The sequence below is a fragment of the Elgaria multicarinata genome, chromosome 1 (genome assembly GCF_023053635.1).
Source record: "Elgaria multicarinata webbii isolate HBS135686 ecotype San Diego chromosome 1, rElgMul1.1.pri, whole genome shotgun sequence".
NCBI classification, from domain to species: Eukaryota; Metazoa; Chordata; class Lepidosauria; order Squamata; family Anguidae; genus Elgaria; species Elgaria multicarinata.
The window spans coordinates 214,201,608-214,216,651 of record NC_086171.1 but is presented as its reverse complement, the minus strand read 5'-3'; positions in this window follow the sequence as shown (position 1 = coordinate 214,216,651).

Sequence of the window (15,044 nt, the reverse complement as noted above, 5' to 3'; positions counted from 1 at the left end):
GAAAGTGTTGGATATAACACATAAAATGCACTCTCCATTTCAGTGCTTTTTGGGGGTCGGGGAGGGGGAGAGAAAAGGTCCTTTCATTCAGAATAGGGAGGTTGTGGGCTCTCCCACACTGTATGCCGATGATACACAATTATATCTTTCATCTCCGGATCTTTCTCCTGATGTTCACGATCGTATCTCGGCATGTCTTTCAGATATCTCAGCTTGGTTGCTTCATCGTCGTTTGAAACTTAATATGGCAAAGACTGAATTGCTTGTTTTTCCTCCTAAACCTTCTCCTCATCTCTCATTCTCTCTTACTGTCAATGATGTTACACTTACTCCAGTCAAGGAAGCTCGTAGTCTTGGCTTTATATTTGACTCCTCGCTCTCCTTTATTCCTCATATCGAGTCAGTAGCTAAATCCTGTCGTTTTTTCCTGTATAATATTGCCAGGATTCGATCATTTTTGTCTGTCTCTTCTGCCAAGACTCTTGTTCATGCATTGGTTATTTCTCGGTTGGACTACTGCAACCTTCTTCTCACTGGCCTTCCTTCTTCTCACATCAGTCCGTTGGTTTCTGTTCACCACTCTGCTGCTAAGATCATCTTCTTGGCTCGCCGCTCTGACCATGTAACTCCACTTCTGAAATCTCTTCATTGGCTTCCAATTCACTTCAGAATCCAATATAAACTTCTCCTGTTGACCTACAAAGCTTTTCACTGTCTAGCTCCTTCCTATCTCTCCTCTCTCATCTCACACTATTGCCCCGCTCGTGCTCTTCGCTCCTCTGATGCCATATTTCTCGCCTGCCCAAGGGTCTCTACTTCCCTTGCTCGGCTTCGTCCATTTTCTTCTGCTGCCCCTTATGCCTGGAACGCTCTTCCAGAACATTTGAGAACTACAAGTTCAATTGCAGCTTTTAAAGCTCAGCTAAAAACTTTTCTTTTTCCTAAAGCTTTTAAAACTTGATTTTGTTCTGACTTTATACTGTTAGTTTTACCCTACCCAGTGCCTGTTTGCATTCTCTTCCCCTCCTTATCGCTTTACTATGATTTTAATAGAATGTAAGCCTATGCGGCAGGGTCTTGCTATTTACTGTTTTACTCTGTACAGCACCATGTACATTGATGGTGCTATATAAATAAATTAATAATAATAATAATAATAATAATAATAATAATAATAATAATAGGCAGCTGGACAGCCATCTGTCAGGGATGCTTTAAGTTGGATTCCTGCATTGAGCAAGGTAGGGTGACCCTATGAAAAGGAGGACAGGGCTCCTGTATCTTTAACAGTTGCATAGAAAAGGGAATTAAAGCAGGTGTCATTTGTATATATGGAGCACCCGGTGAAATCCCCTCTTCATCACAACAGTTAAAGCTGCAGGAACTATACTAGAGTGACCCGATTTAAAAGAGGGCAGGGCACCTGCAGCTTTAACCATTGTGATGAAGAGGAAATTTCACCAGGTTCCCCATATATACAAATGACACCTGCTGAAATTTCCTTTTCAATACAACTGTTAAAGATACAGGAGCCCTGTCCTCCTTTTCATATGGTCACCCTAAGCAAGGGGTTGGACACGATGGCCTCATAGGCCCCTTCCAGCTCTACTATTCTATGATTCTATGAATACATAAAAACATAAAAAGAACCATGGTGGATCAAACCAAGGTCAATCTAATCCAGCATTCTGTTCCCACACTGGCCAACCAGCTGCCCACAGGTAAGCCATATGAAGGACATGAGTGCAATAACACCTTCCTGTCCATGTTCCCCAGCAAGTAGCATACATAGACATGCTGCCATCTGACACTGAAGGTGGCCTATAGCCATCAGGAGGAGTAGCCATTGACTGCCTTTTCCTCCGTGAATTTATCCAACCCCCTTTTAAAGCTATCCAGATTGGTGGCCATCACCATCATCCATGGTTTAACTCTGGGCCGTGTGAAGAACTCCTTCCTTTTCTCTGTCCTGAATCTCTCACCAGTCAGTTTCATAGGATGTCTCTCCACTGAGTTCTAGTATTCTGAGAGAGGGAGAAAAATGTCTCCCTGTCCATATTCTCCAGAATGGGATCTCAATAGTAACCAGTAGAGCTTGGAAGAACAGGACAGGAAGTCCGGCTCTACCATTAGGCAGAGTGAGGTGGTGAACAGAGCTGTGTTTGTCGATTAGTAAATACTGACTGCTTGGCAAACTTCATGGAAATAATTTAGAAATCTGTACACGTAATAATTTTCTTTTTAAAAAACACACTGCTTACAATATGTATCTCCCTGGCTTTGGACCAGGACAAGGAGGATTTGGGCGTGCCAAACTCATTTCTGTCTACAAAAGATTACTGGGAGAATAATTTCCTAAACACCAACCCGGAGATATTTGGAGTGGAGGAAAAAATAATGAGATATGGAATTCACACTTGAGACTGCTCTTGAGAGATTTCCCTCTGGATGTGGGAGGCCATGCAACAGAAATCTCTCCGATAGAAGCTTCATTTCACAATGTAATCAACAGGGGGTTCTTGTAGGCTGACCCTATGAAAAGGAGGGCAGGGCTCCTGTATCTTTAACAGTTGCATAGAAAAGGGAATTTCAGCAGGTGTCATTTGTATATATGGAGAACCTGGTGAAATTCCCTCTTCATCACAATAGTTAAAGCTGCAGGTGCCCTGCCCTCTTTTAAATCTGATCACTCTAGTATAGTTCCTGTAGCTTTAACTGTTGTGATGGAGAGGGAGTTTCACCAGGTGCTGCATGCATACAAAGGACACCTGCTGAAATTCCCTTTTCTATGCAACTGTTAAAGATACAGGAACCCTGTCCTCCTTTTCATATGGTCACCCTTGCAGTGTGGCACATTAAGTTTTAATGGGCACAATCCAGACATTAATAAATACAGTAGTAGTAGTAGTAGTAGTAGTGGTAATAGTAGTACTAGAGTCATTCAAGAGGCAGCTGGACAACCATCTGTCAGGGATGCTTTAGGGTGGATTCCTCCATTGAGCAGGGGGTTGGACTTCATGGCCTTGTAGGCCCCTTCCAACTCTGCTATTCTATGATTCTATGATTCTAGTAGTAGTATTTACAATTGTATACTGCCTCATAGCCGAAGCTCTCTGGGCGTTTTATATATGATTAAAGCAATAAACGAAATTTTAAAATACAAAAACATACACAGAAACATACATTTAAAACAACTATACACTGCTTTAAAAACAAGTCTAGGATCAGTAAAGCTCATTACATATTGCTAAATGCCTGGGAAAAGAGAAAAGTATTGACCTGGTGCCGAAAAGATATCAATGTTGGCACCATAATCGGGGGGGGGGGGGGGCACAGAGAAGGCCCTCTCCCTTGTTGCCATCCTCCGAGCTTCCCTCAGAGTAGGCACCTGGAGAAGGACTTTTGATGTTGAACGCAGGTTCATGTTGGGAGAGGCGATTGTGGTCCCAAGCCATGTAAGGCTTTATAGGTTAAAACCAGCACCTTGAATTGGGCTCAGAAACATACAGGCAAGCAATGCAAGCAGGCCAGAGTGAGTCTTATATGTTCAAACCTTCTGGTCCCTGTTATCATTCTGGCTGCTGCATTTTGCACAAGCTGCAGCTTCCAAACCGTCTTCAAAGGCTGCCCCACGTAGAGGGCATTGCAGTAATCTAACTTGGAGATTACAAGAGCATAGACTACTGGAGCTAGGTCATTCCTGTCTAGATAGGGGCATATCAGGGCCACCAACCCCAGCTGGTAGAAGGCACTCCATGCCTCCGAGGCCACCTGAGCCTCAAGTGACAGAGATGGTTCTTGGAGAACCCCCAAGCTATGAACCTGTGCCTTCAGGGGGAGTGCAGCCCCATCCAGAACAAGTTGAACACCCACCATACAGCCAGAAGAACCACCCACCAGCAGCATCTCAGTATTGTCTGGATTGAGTTTCAGTTTATTAGCCCACATCCAGTCCATTGTCGCAGCCAGGCACCAGTTCAGCATATCCACATCCTCACCTGATGAGGATGAAAAGAAGAAATAGAGCTGTGTGTCATCAGGATCTCTTCTCAATCATCCCAGAGTGCAGGACATGGAGTAACAGGCTCAAGTTACAGGAAGGCAGATTCCGGACGGACATCAGGAAAAACTTCCTGACTATTAGAGCAGTACGACAATGAAATCCATGACCTAGGGAGGTTGTGGGCTCTCCCACACTAGAGGCTTTCAATTGAGCAAGGATTGGACTCGATGGCCTTATAGGCCCCTTCCAACTCAACTATTCTATGACTCTAGGGCCCTCCAAAAGCAGGAGCCAGCACTGGGGATGGTGGGAGTTGCAATCCAAGACATCTAAAGGGTACCAGGTTGAGAGAGGCTAATAGAAACGTGATGTCACTGCCCTCTGGAACCGCAGCAGCTTCTACGCTGAGTCAAGCTCCCTTTTGCTCTTGTGCTAAACCTGCCGCAAACCACGTTGACTCAGAATCTGCGTGGGAGTAGAGCTGAGCCACGGCATCCTCGCTATTCCCCACAGAGAACAAGACTGATTCTCCCCCCCACCCCACCCCACCCCACGGTCCTGCTCTCAAGCTGAGCACCCTTGGTCTTGAAGGATGCCGTCCCAGTTCCCTGCCCCCAACTCCCCCTCCGGGTTTTGATTTATGGAGCTGACGACTCCGTGCAGCTGTGAGCGAAAGTCCCAGGTGGGGCCTGGGTGGGTGGGGAGCAGTTTGTTCTCAGTGTGTCTAATCCGTCCCAGACCCCAATAAACACAGCCGTGAGAGTCTTTAAAAACAGCAGATTCCAACCACTGGGCTTTACTGGGGAGACTGGGAAGGGCGGCTGTGTTCTGTAAATAAATATCCCAGGATATATTTTGTTTTAAAGAGCGAGGCTTGTTTTCTTTGGAAGAACTGAGGCCTTGCAGTGGGGATGTGAGCTTCTCTTTCCAGGAGCTTCACAGCTACTTGGCTTCGGCTTGCGAGGTCCCGTTTCTCTCAAAGGCTCCAGCGGCTACCCAGTACCAGCAGGACCAACTTTAAATGTCCATTTAAACACACACACACACACAAAACAAAAACCAGATGCTAAATATATTTTCAGAACTGTAGCAAACAGGACTCTTCAAATTCACAGTTCCAACTCTCCACAATGCTTGTTTCGTTTGGACCACACTCAGTTTCACACCCTCTCCAGCAGGGTCCAGGCAAAATTGGCTTTGGCAGCTTGGACGTCTTTCATTCCCCCGGACAGATTTTTGATCAAAAGTGGAGCTGACATGACTGGGCAGTTGGCAAACCACCAGTGGGGAGAAGGTAGGAGCCAGTATGTCCTCCTAGATTCCAGGTTGAAACGCAATCTGTTCTCTTCAGGTGATGGGGGGTGAACCCTTTTTGCTTGAGACCCAAGAGAAATGCCTTCAGTAAGACAGTCTTCCCTTAACCTGGTGCCCTCCAGATGTGTTGGACAACAATGTCCATCATCCCCAGCCAGTGTGGCCTTCAATTGATCCAGGTTGCAGGCTGGAGTAAGCAAACAAATCAGAGCATCCAATTCTGTTTCTCTCTCATCTTCACTCATTATCCATTTGTTTCCAGGCTGTTTCACACAACATGACAACCCACATACAACGTTGAACCATGAGTTGTTGTGACACACACTCCAAGAGAGAGTAGTGGGCTTGAGCAGAAGGATGTCATAGTTCAGGGTGACCATACGTCCGGTTTTCACCGGAGATGTCCAGACATGGGGGTGGGGACCATGTCTGGGGGAAATCCCTGATTTAGGGTGACCATATTTTGGAAACCAAAAAGGAGGACAACATGGCCATCCTAAGGGGGCATGCCCACCAACATGCTACGTCAATGAGATAGTTGTGTTTTTCTATTTTATGACTGTTATGTTTGGTCGATTGCAAAGCACTGTCTTGTCCCAGCATTGTTTTGTCCCAGCATAGTGTGGCTTGACTTAACTTGTTTGAGTGTGTCTGGATCTCCTACGCTCATATTTCTGGAGAACATCTGCTGGTTGTGTGATCCAGGAGGCCAGATTCTGTGACTGCATAGTTGTCCTTGACAGGAGGGGCTTGCCCCCTTGGGGGTGGGCATGTTGGTGGGCATGCCCCCTTGGGGGCTGGGCATGTTGGTGAGCATGCCCCCTTGGGGCAGCCATGTTGTCCTTTTTAGTTCCCAAAATATGGTCACCCTATTGTTGTTGAACCTTGGTTTGTTGTGTTGTGTGAACCCAGCCAAGTTAAAAACATTAACCTGGATAATGAATATTGTAGGTCAAGATATCTGAAGGACATCAGGTTTGTTAACCATGAAGAACCACAGTTTTTATTGCGTTCTCAAAAAATTTCTGGATCATTACAATGTTCATGATATTGTTTTAATTTTGATTTATATTGTTTGTGACTTTGGATATTCTTCATAGAAAAAGGCAAGATCAGAACAGTGAAAACAAATGCAAACATTGGCGTGTTGTTCATGAATGAATCCTGTACCGTAGCAGTCAAATGCTCCCATAGCTCTCCCTTGATGACTCGTAGAGCTGTTTGTTTCTTGACCTGAACTGGCTTCTTCGGAAAAGGATTCTGAGGAACTGATATAAATAGTGGTGCCAAGGGATGAAGGCCTATTTGAGGAATTAAAAAATGACCAAATCCCTGGTTCCAGATAGTATCCACCCAAGAGATTTCTTAATGAAGTCAAACGAAAAATTGCTTAACCTCTAACAAAAATATGCAACTTGTTCCTAAGGTTAGTCATGGTACCAGAGGCCTCATCAGTGGCAAATGTAACACCAGTATTATAAAAGGATTCAGGAAGGGGGGAATGCAAGAAATTACAGGTCAGTTAGGCTATGTCTGTTCTAGAAAAAATGGTGGAAAGCATTATTTATGGTATAATTATCAAGCATATAGAAGGAGAAGCCCTGCTGAAGCAGGGTCAACATGTCTTCTGCAAAGGCTGGTCCTGTCTCACTAACCTTTTTTAGGGTTTTCTGAGAGTGTCAGCTAGCATGCGGATACGAATGATCCAATAGACACTGTTTGGACTTTCAAAAGACTTTTGACAAAGTCTCTCACCAAAGACCCTTGAGCAAACTTAGCAGCCTAAGGCTAAGAGGAGAGGTTCTCTTATGGATTGGTAACTGGTTAAAGAACAGGAAGCAGAGACTAGGGGTGTCTCTACATTAAGGAAAACCCCCTCAACCTTACCAGGGTTTCTTCTTCTGGAGTCTTCCCATATTTACAACTGGCTCCTTTAGATAGCGACCACGCCCTTTTGTATTGAAAACTTCCCCTCTCAGCAATGCTATTATGTTCAATAAAACAATGCCACCTATTGGCGAAATTATAGCACCACACCAGTTTTACACATTGGGAATATCCTGTGATAATTAAAATACTGCATTATCTCTGATTTTTTAAAAGAAGACTAAGGGAAGACATGATAGAGGTGTGCAAAATTCTGCATGATATGGAGAATGTGGACAGGGAGACATTTTTCTCTCTCTCTCTAGAACCCAAAGGGGTCATCCCATGAAGCTGATTGGTGGGAGATCCAGGACAAATAAAAGGAAGGACTTCCTCACACAGTGCATAGTTAAATTATGGAACTCACTACCACAAGGTGTAGTGATGGCCACCAATCTGGATGGCTTCAAAAGGGGTTGGATAAATGCCTGGAGGCAAAGGCTATCAATGGCTACTAGCCCTGATGGTTGTGTGCTATCTCCAGTATTCGAGGCAGTAAGCCTGTGTGCACCAGTTGCTGGGGAACATGAGTGGGAGGGTGTTGTTGGTCCCTGGCCAATGGCTGGTTGGCCACTGTGTGAACAGAGTGCTGGACTAGATGGACCCTTGGTCTGATCCAGCATCAGGGCTCTTCTTATGTTCTAAGGCAGGAAGCGCAGGAGCTATTCTGGAGGTTGATGGCATCATGTAAAGGACCATGAACTTCCATGAGTGACTGATCAAGTGCATGCAATAAATTTCTCATGTAGAGAAGCTCTAGGAATAAATGGTAATTTCTCCTAGTGGAGGGATGTAAACTGTGGGGTCCACCCAAAAATGGCCGATGCGACGGGGCTTTCCCTTACCCCATCACGTGTTACGTCTAGCTAGGGGCGACGGCCCATGCTAGCTGCAGCACGGCCTCGCCCCGACTCCCCACCGGATTATCAGGTAGGTCTAGCAAGGCCCTAAGGCCACAGCTAGACTTAAGGTTTATCCTGGGATCATCCAGGGTTCGCCCCTGCCACAGCACTGGATCCCCTGTGTGTTACCTAGATGAACAGGTTTGACCCCTGGACGATCCAGGGATAAACCTTAGGCCTAGCTATGGCCAAAGAGAAATATTTCTTTACACCAAGCTCCCTTAAACTGTAGTATTTGCTACTACAAGGTTTGGTGGTGATGGGCACCAATGTAGATTAGATAAATTCATAAAGGATAAAGCTATCAGTGGCCACCAGTCTTTATGGTGATATGGTAGTGTAGAATAAATTGCAAAATGCCTGCTTGAATTAGCTAATCACAAGACCCTGAATACACATCCGTGCCTAAGATAGTAGGCTGGGAGCAAAGGTTTATGTTCTGAGTGCAAACTCTGCCCAGCAACAGCAAGGTGGCATTTAAATTTGTGGCTCTGAAGTAACCTCACATGATTATGACTCATCCCCATTGTTTGTATGCTAATATAAGGAATTACCTTTAGATTATTCCGGGCCAGACCCTACAGGGCGCTAGCTTGTTGGAGTCTGGTCTTTCTCTAGAAATAAAAGTTGGGTTGCATCCGCCGAAGGTCTGCGAGTCTGATTCCACCCTGAAGGATAAAATTGGCACAGTCCTCCAGGGGAACGAACCTCTTTCTGCCATTTAGGCAACAGTAGTACCAGTTCAGAGGCTACATCCTATCATAGAATCATAGAATCATAGAATCATAGAATAGCAGAGTTGGAAGGGGCCTACAAGGCCATCAAGTCGAACCCCCTGCTCAATGCAGGAATCCACCCTAAAGCATCCCTGACAGATGCTTGTCCAGCTGCCTCTTGAAGGCCTCTAGTGTGGGAGAGCCCACAACCTCCCTAGGGAACTGATTCCATTGTCGCACTGCTCTAACAGTCAGGAAGTTTTTCCTGATGGCCAGCTGGAATCTGGCTTCCTTTAACTTGAGTCCATTATTCCATGTCCTGCACTCTGGAAAACAATGTCAGGAGAAGGGCTATCGTCCTGCTACAACAGTGGGAAAGGGCTATTGCCCTCATATCCTGCTTCTGGGCCACTCTGAGAAACAGAATTGCTGGTTTAGATGAGCCTTTTTTCCCGATCCAGCAAGGCTTTTTTTATGTTCTTACCCACCCCACAGGAGAGTTTCAGAATCGGCCTTGTGTGATGGGGGTGGATCCCTGATACACACATGAGCATACGCAGTGGTACCTTGCCATATCAAGAACTTTTAAAATATCTCTCTCTTATTCTTCTCTGAAGTATGTATGCCAGGGTTCTCAACCTTTGTGTCCGAAAGTGGGCACATTTGGAATGTGGACAGCATAGGTGTTATGGGAAAATAACTGATTTCCCACTACTCCTTTCACCCATCTCTTCTCTCCCGTCCTTCTTCCAAGATTCCTCATTTCCCTTTCCCAAAATGCCACCCTTGGGTTATTTCTAAGTGATTTAGATGAGTAGAATAGGCCCTCTACTCCCAGGTAGGAGAGAAAAGTCCCGTCTACCTATTTGGGTAAGGTCGCTTACTCAGGTGTAAAAGATGAGCCCTAGCCGCTAGTTAAATCGCCAGGCACTTGCTTGCGCCACTGGCATACACACACACACACACCTCTTATTTCCTTTCCCCACAGCTCAGCAGGAAACCAGGAAAAGAAATAAGAGGTGGGGAGCTCGCCCATCGAAAGGAATGTCAGGCGCCATTTTTGAGGACTGGGGGCTTCTTCTTCACCTTCCTTTCTACATGCTCCTGTGGGAATTTGGGAAGGGACAGTGAATACTGATTGGATGGAAGGAAGGTGAAGTGGGAAGTTTCTGCCACGTAGGCAAGGTGGGACAGGAATGTCCCAGGGGACATTGCGAAGGTGGGTAGGGAACCAGGGAGGGAGTGGTGGACAGGGATTAGTTAAAGACAATGGAATACATGACAGGAAGGTCCCAGGATTCATTACTAAGGGAATCATGTGATAATGGAGTTTTGCAAGGTCAACGGGGTCTCTCCCCATCTGGGCATGCCCGATGACACTAAGGATGACGATCTGGGCTAATAGCCAATCATAGATGTAAGATGTTTTGCCTTCTATATAAACATAAAGGTCAACCTTTGTTCACCGCCTCTCTTGCTCATTTGAACTGCGGGAGGGAACTCCGTTGCGCAAGGGATTTTTGGTACCTGATGGTGGCAATAAAACCTTCCTTTTGAAACTGCATCTGGATGCCTTTTTATTTGATTTAATTGGGTTGTAATCCACAACTTTTGTAACATAGGTCTGCGCCAAGGGTGTGCCAGTTGTGCCCAGGCACACCCTAATGTCTCAAGCAAAAAAGCATCTCTTCAATCCTCCCCTCACCTGCAATGGTCCTCCCACTGTCAGCCAAGCCGAATGCATAGCAGGACATCAGTGTCTACAGTGTTTAATAAATAAAAGAATGAATTTTAAAAAGTCCTTTATGATTGAGTATTCAATCAATGTTCACCTTTAAAAAATATATATATACCCTGGGCACACACCTTCATGAAATGTGCCATGCACGCTAATGGTGGAGAGTGTATTGTGGGCACTCGCATAAAACGGCTGCCATGGCGGTCAGGATCAGCCGCAAAAAGTTCATTTCATAGAATCATAGAATCATAGAATAGCAGAGTTGGAAGGGGCCTACAAGGCCATCGAGTCCAACCCCCTGCTCAATGCAGGAATCCACCCTAAAGCATCCCTGACAGGTGGTTGTCCAGCTGCCTCTTGAAGGCCTCTAGTGTGGGAGAGCCCACAACCTCCCTAGGTAGCTGATTCCACCGTCGCACTGCTCTAACAGTCAGGAAGTTTTTCCTGATGTCCAGCCGGAATCTGGCTTCCTCTCACTTGAGCCCGTTATTCCGTGTCCTGCACTCTGGGAGGACCGAGAAGAGATCCTGGCCCTCCTCTGTGTGACAACCTTTTAAGTATTTGAAGAGTGCTATCATGTTTCCCAGGAGGCTAAAAGAAAAGCGACTTTCCCAAGAACCTAAGTCGAAGGCGGAGGTGGGTCTGAGCTCCAAAACACAAGGCCATGCTTTGCTTTGCAGCAATGCCGGTCCCCCAGTTGATGTTTTTGCTTTTCTAATTTAGAAATAAACTAAAAATCAGGGGAGGCAGGGAACAGCCTCTTGTGGGCGCCAAGAGAGGTGTCCGCAGGCACATAACTGCCCATGGGCGTTCCGTCAGAGATCCCAGATGTATGCTGTCCCTTTTCCTTGCCGGGACTACAGGACATCGTCCCTTTTAGAAAGGCAATTAAAAACAGTGACAGTGCTGACTCCTGGAGTTTGTGAACCACCCAGAGAGCTTTGGCTATTGGGCGGTATAAAAATGTAATAAATAAATAAATAAATAAATTGTGGGGGGGGCTGGCACATGCACCATCAGTGGGCCCCTTTAACCTGGATGAAGCAAGGCATGAAAACAGGGAATTAACCAACACTCCTTCCAAAGAGCGACGTCCCAAGCCATTTTGCTGCCCGAGGCAACAGACAATCATTCCTTTCAGCCGAGGGCTGAATTACATTTCAGAGAAGTCTCAGGAGGCGTATTCCAGCGGTGGGTGGGTCCAAAGGCCAAGAGGCGGGGCCAAACCTCCCAAAATACCAGCATGTTTTAGCCTAAAGCTCTTAGGGCCAGTAACTTAGTCTTAGGGGAGGTGTTCCAACTTTGTAGAATGGGGCGTGGGGAGGCTGCACAAGATCCGGGACACCCCTGAACAATCAGTGGTTGGGGGAAATGGGGTGGGGCCATCTGAGGAACCCCGGGGGCCAAATTGGGTCAAATTTGGCCCGTGGGCCTGATTTTCTGCACCACTGCTGTACAGAAACTCACTGGACTGGCACTTGAATTGCACTTCAATATTGGCAACAGGAGAGCAACCTGAAACAGGCTTGAGGGCAGCAGCAGGATAGTTTAGCAGGTATAGGGCAGGATCCCCGGCACACACAGCTTTGGCCTCCAACACCTAACTACCTGCCCCCCATCTGCCACGCAAAGCAGCTGCCTCATTCTGCTTCATGGCAGGGCCGGCCCTGTCTTCCGGTCATTTTGGGGGTGAGGTGGGGGGTTCTGTGCAAAGAAGGAGTAGAGGTGGAAAGTGTTTATTTAGGATATTTATACCCTATGCTTCAGCATAAAATTCCCAAGGTGGCTTAAAATATTAAAACGTTGTGGGGGGGGGGCAGGGGTGTAGCTCTTCGCGGCTCGTGGGATCCTGGCAAATACCCAACCCAACCATGCCGCCCTCTGGAGCTGGCTCTGGATCAGCAAGACTCCCCACCCATTTCTGCTGTACCATTATCAAGGCACTTTTGCTGGAGTGGCAACAACATCCGTGTCACATGAAAACTGGGGACTGTTGCTCCTGAGGCAGAAGATGCTCACCTTCTCGTTTATCTCGCCTCTTCTCGGGGCCGTTGTCAGGTTTCTGGGGGTTGCGGACTAAGTTCACTCTGGTGGAGCCCCTCCTCTGTTGGTGGGATCTGGTGGGCTTGTCTGGCCACAATGGCAGCCGGAAGGAGCAGAAGAGGGCCGCCATTTTAATTCCCCACAATGCTCTAGGGCCATGCTATGTTAGGGGTATTGTGGGAAATTTAAATGATGGCTGCACTCAGCCACCTGATACTGCCCAGAGCTCTGGGCCAGAAAAATATATACAACTGGAGTGGCCAAGTGTCCTACTTTACAGAGGGCAGTCCTCTGTTTGATGGGCTGTCCAGTCCAAGCCTGGTTGAAAGATAAAGAACCCTAAGACGAGAGAGAACCAGGGGTCTTGATGTCAGCACCTGGACAGCAGACAGACGACACACAGATCGCCTGGTCCGTCTTCCCTACTATGGGGAGATATATTGAATTTCTGTTTAAATTACAGTGTTTCTAATTTCCATCTCTACATATAAATTAGCATATGTGAATGTTATGCAAATTGGTTTCCTCTTTGTCCTCTGTTCTGGTGATGCATTTCCTCTCTCTCTCTCTCTCTCTCTCTCTCTCTGGTGATGTGTAAGTGACCACCCGAAAGGGGAGATATCAGTGGGGTGAGGCTGTGGCAACTGCTCAAAGCCGTCTGGGGCAGATGCTGGCCCTGCCTCTCTCTCCATCGTCCTCTCCCTCCCTCCCTCCCTCCATCCCACCCCCCTCTTCCTGCTCTCAGAAACCCTTGGAACAACTCTTGGCTGCATTCTCTGAGACAGGAAGGTGTCCCCAAGTCTCAGGAAGGAAAAACATTCCGTGCTGAACCCACAAAGACCGTCTCCGTGGGGCTGGGGTTGGCCGAGCTCCAATCCTGACATCACCTGGGAACTGGAACCCGAAGCACAGCTGTGTTTTCTTCTTCATCATCACCATCGTCGTCCTCTTCTTTTTTTAAAGTTCCAGTGGTGTTTTTCAGCATTCTTTTTATAGCTCTTTCTCCTCCCAAATATTTCAGGCTCTTGAAATGTTTAACTCTGTAGATCTAGGACTCCGAGCTAGGAAAGGAGAGGGGGTGTACTGGCACCCAACCCAGGAGCCCATCAAGGGAAATCATTTCCCTGATCCTTGTTTCACTGCATGGAGAACAGTCTCAGATCCTCACAGATTTCCAACGTTTTGGCAAGTAGCTCAAATCCCAGTGGATTTAAGGACTGGTTTCGACACTGTATTTAGCATGTCCTGAAGTGATCTGCTGAAATTTCCTAATTCTATACACTGGCTTTAGGATGCCACAGCCTCAAGGTTAAATATCATGTTGGCTATTTGGGGCGTTTGGGTCTGTACCTGTTCTGCCTTTGGCTCCACCCATCACTGGAATGCAACCCTCAAGACCTTCTTGGAAATGAAATCCTGGGGTGAAAGAGCCTTAATGCCCCTGGCCTGTTCCAGTAGATGTCTTGAATAGGGCTGTGCTCCGCTCCAATTCGGATCGCAAATCTGGAGCGGAGCACCCTGATCCGCCTCCGCCAAAGGTGGATCCAAATTGGGTCGGGGGAGCTGCAGATTGAGGTGAAGCGGTTCACCTCCATCCGGAGCTCCAAATGCAGGTAAGTGGGTGGGAGGGGGCTCACCAGTCCGTGCAGCAACGGCGGCAGAGCCAGGTAAGGGGGCATGGGGGAGGGGGGCTTACATGTGTCCGTCGTGATCCGGCTCAGGCTTCAACTAAGGCCTGGGCAAGGTGAGGTGGGAGTGGGAGGTGAGGTGGGAGGGGGGCTTACCTGGCACCGCTGCAGTCCATGCGGCAACGGCGGTGGAGCCAGGTATGGGGGCATAGGGGAGGTGGGTTACATGTGTCTGTCGTGATCCGGCTCAGGCTTCAACTGTGCTGGACCCCAACAGACGCAGGTAAGTGAGGGGGGAGGGGGGCTTACCTGGCTCCGCCGCCACAGTCCGTGCGATGATGGTGGCGGAGCCAGGTAAGGGGGCAGGGGGGCTTATTCGGCCCCTATTTTGTCCCCCCTTCCCCACTTACCTGCCTCCGCCACCCGCTGCGGATGCAAGTAAGTAGGGAAGGGAGGCAAAATCTCGATCTGCCCCTCCAGATCTTGCTCCGCGGAGCGGGGGAGGGTCGGATCGACCCGAAGCGGTTCGGGCCCGATCCGAAAGTTCCGGATCGGGCCACAAAGCGGTTCGGGGGGTCCGTGCACAGCCCTAGTCTTGAACCTTTTCAGATGCCAGACAGGCATGAAGGGAGCCACTTCTTATTTATTTTTTACCGTATATTTGTATAATGGTAGAACTGCCATTGCTACTAACCATAGGCCAGGCTGCAGCTCTGCCCTACCGTTTGTGGGTTGGTTGTTTTTTTGGCGTTTTGTATGAAAATGATACATGTT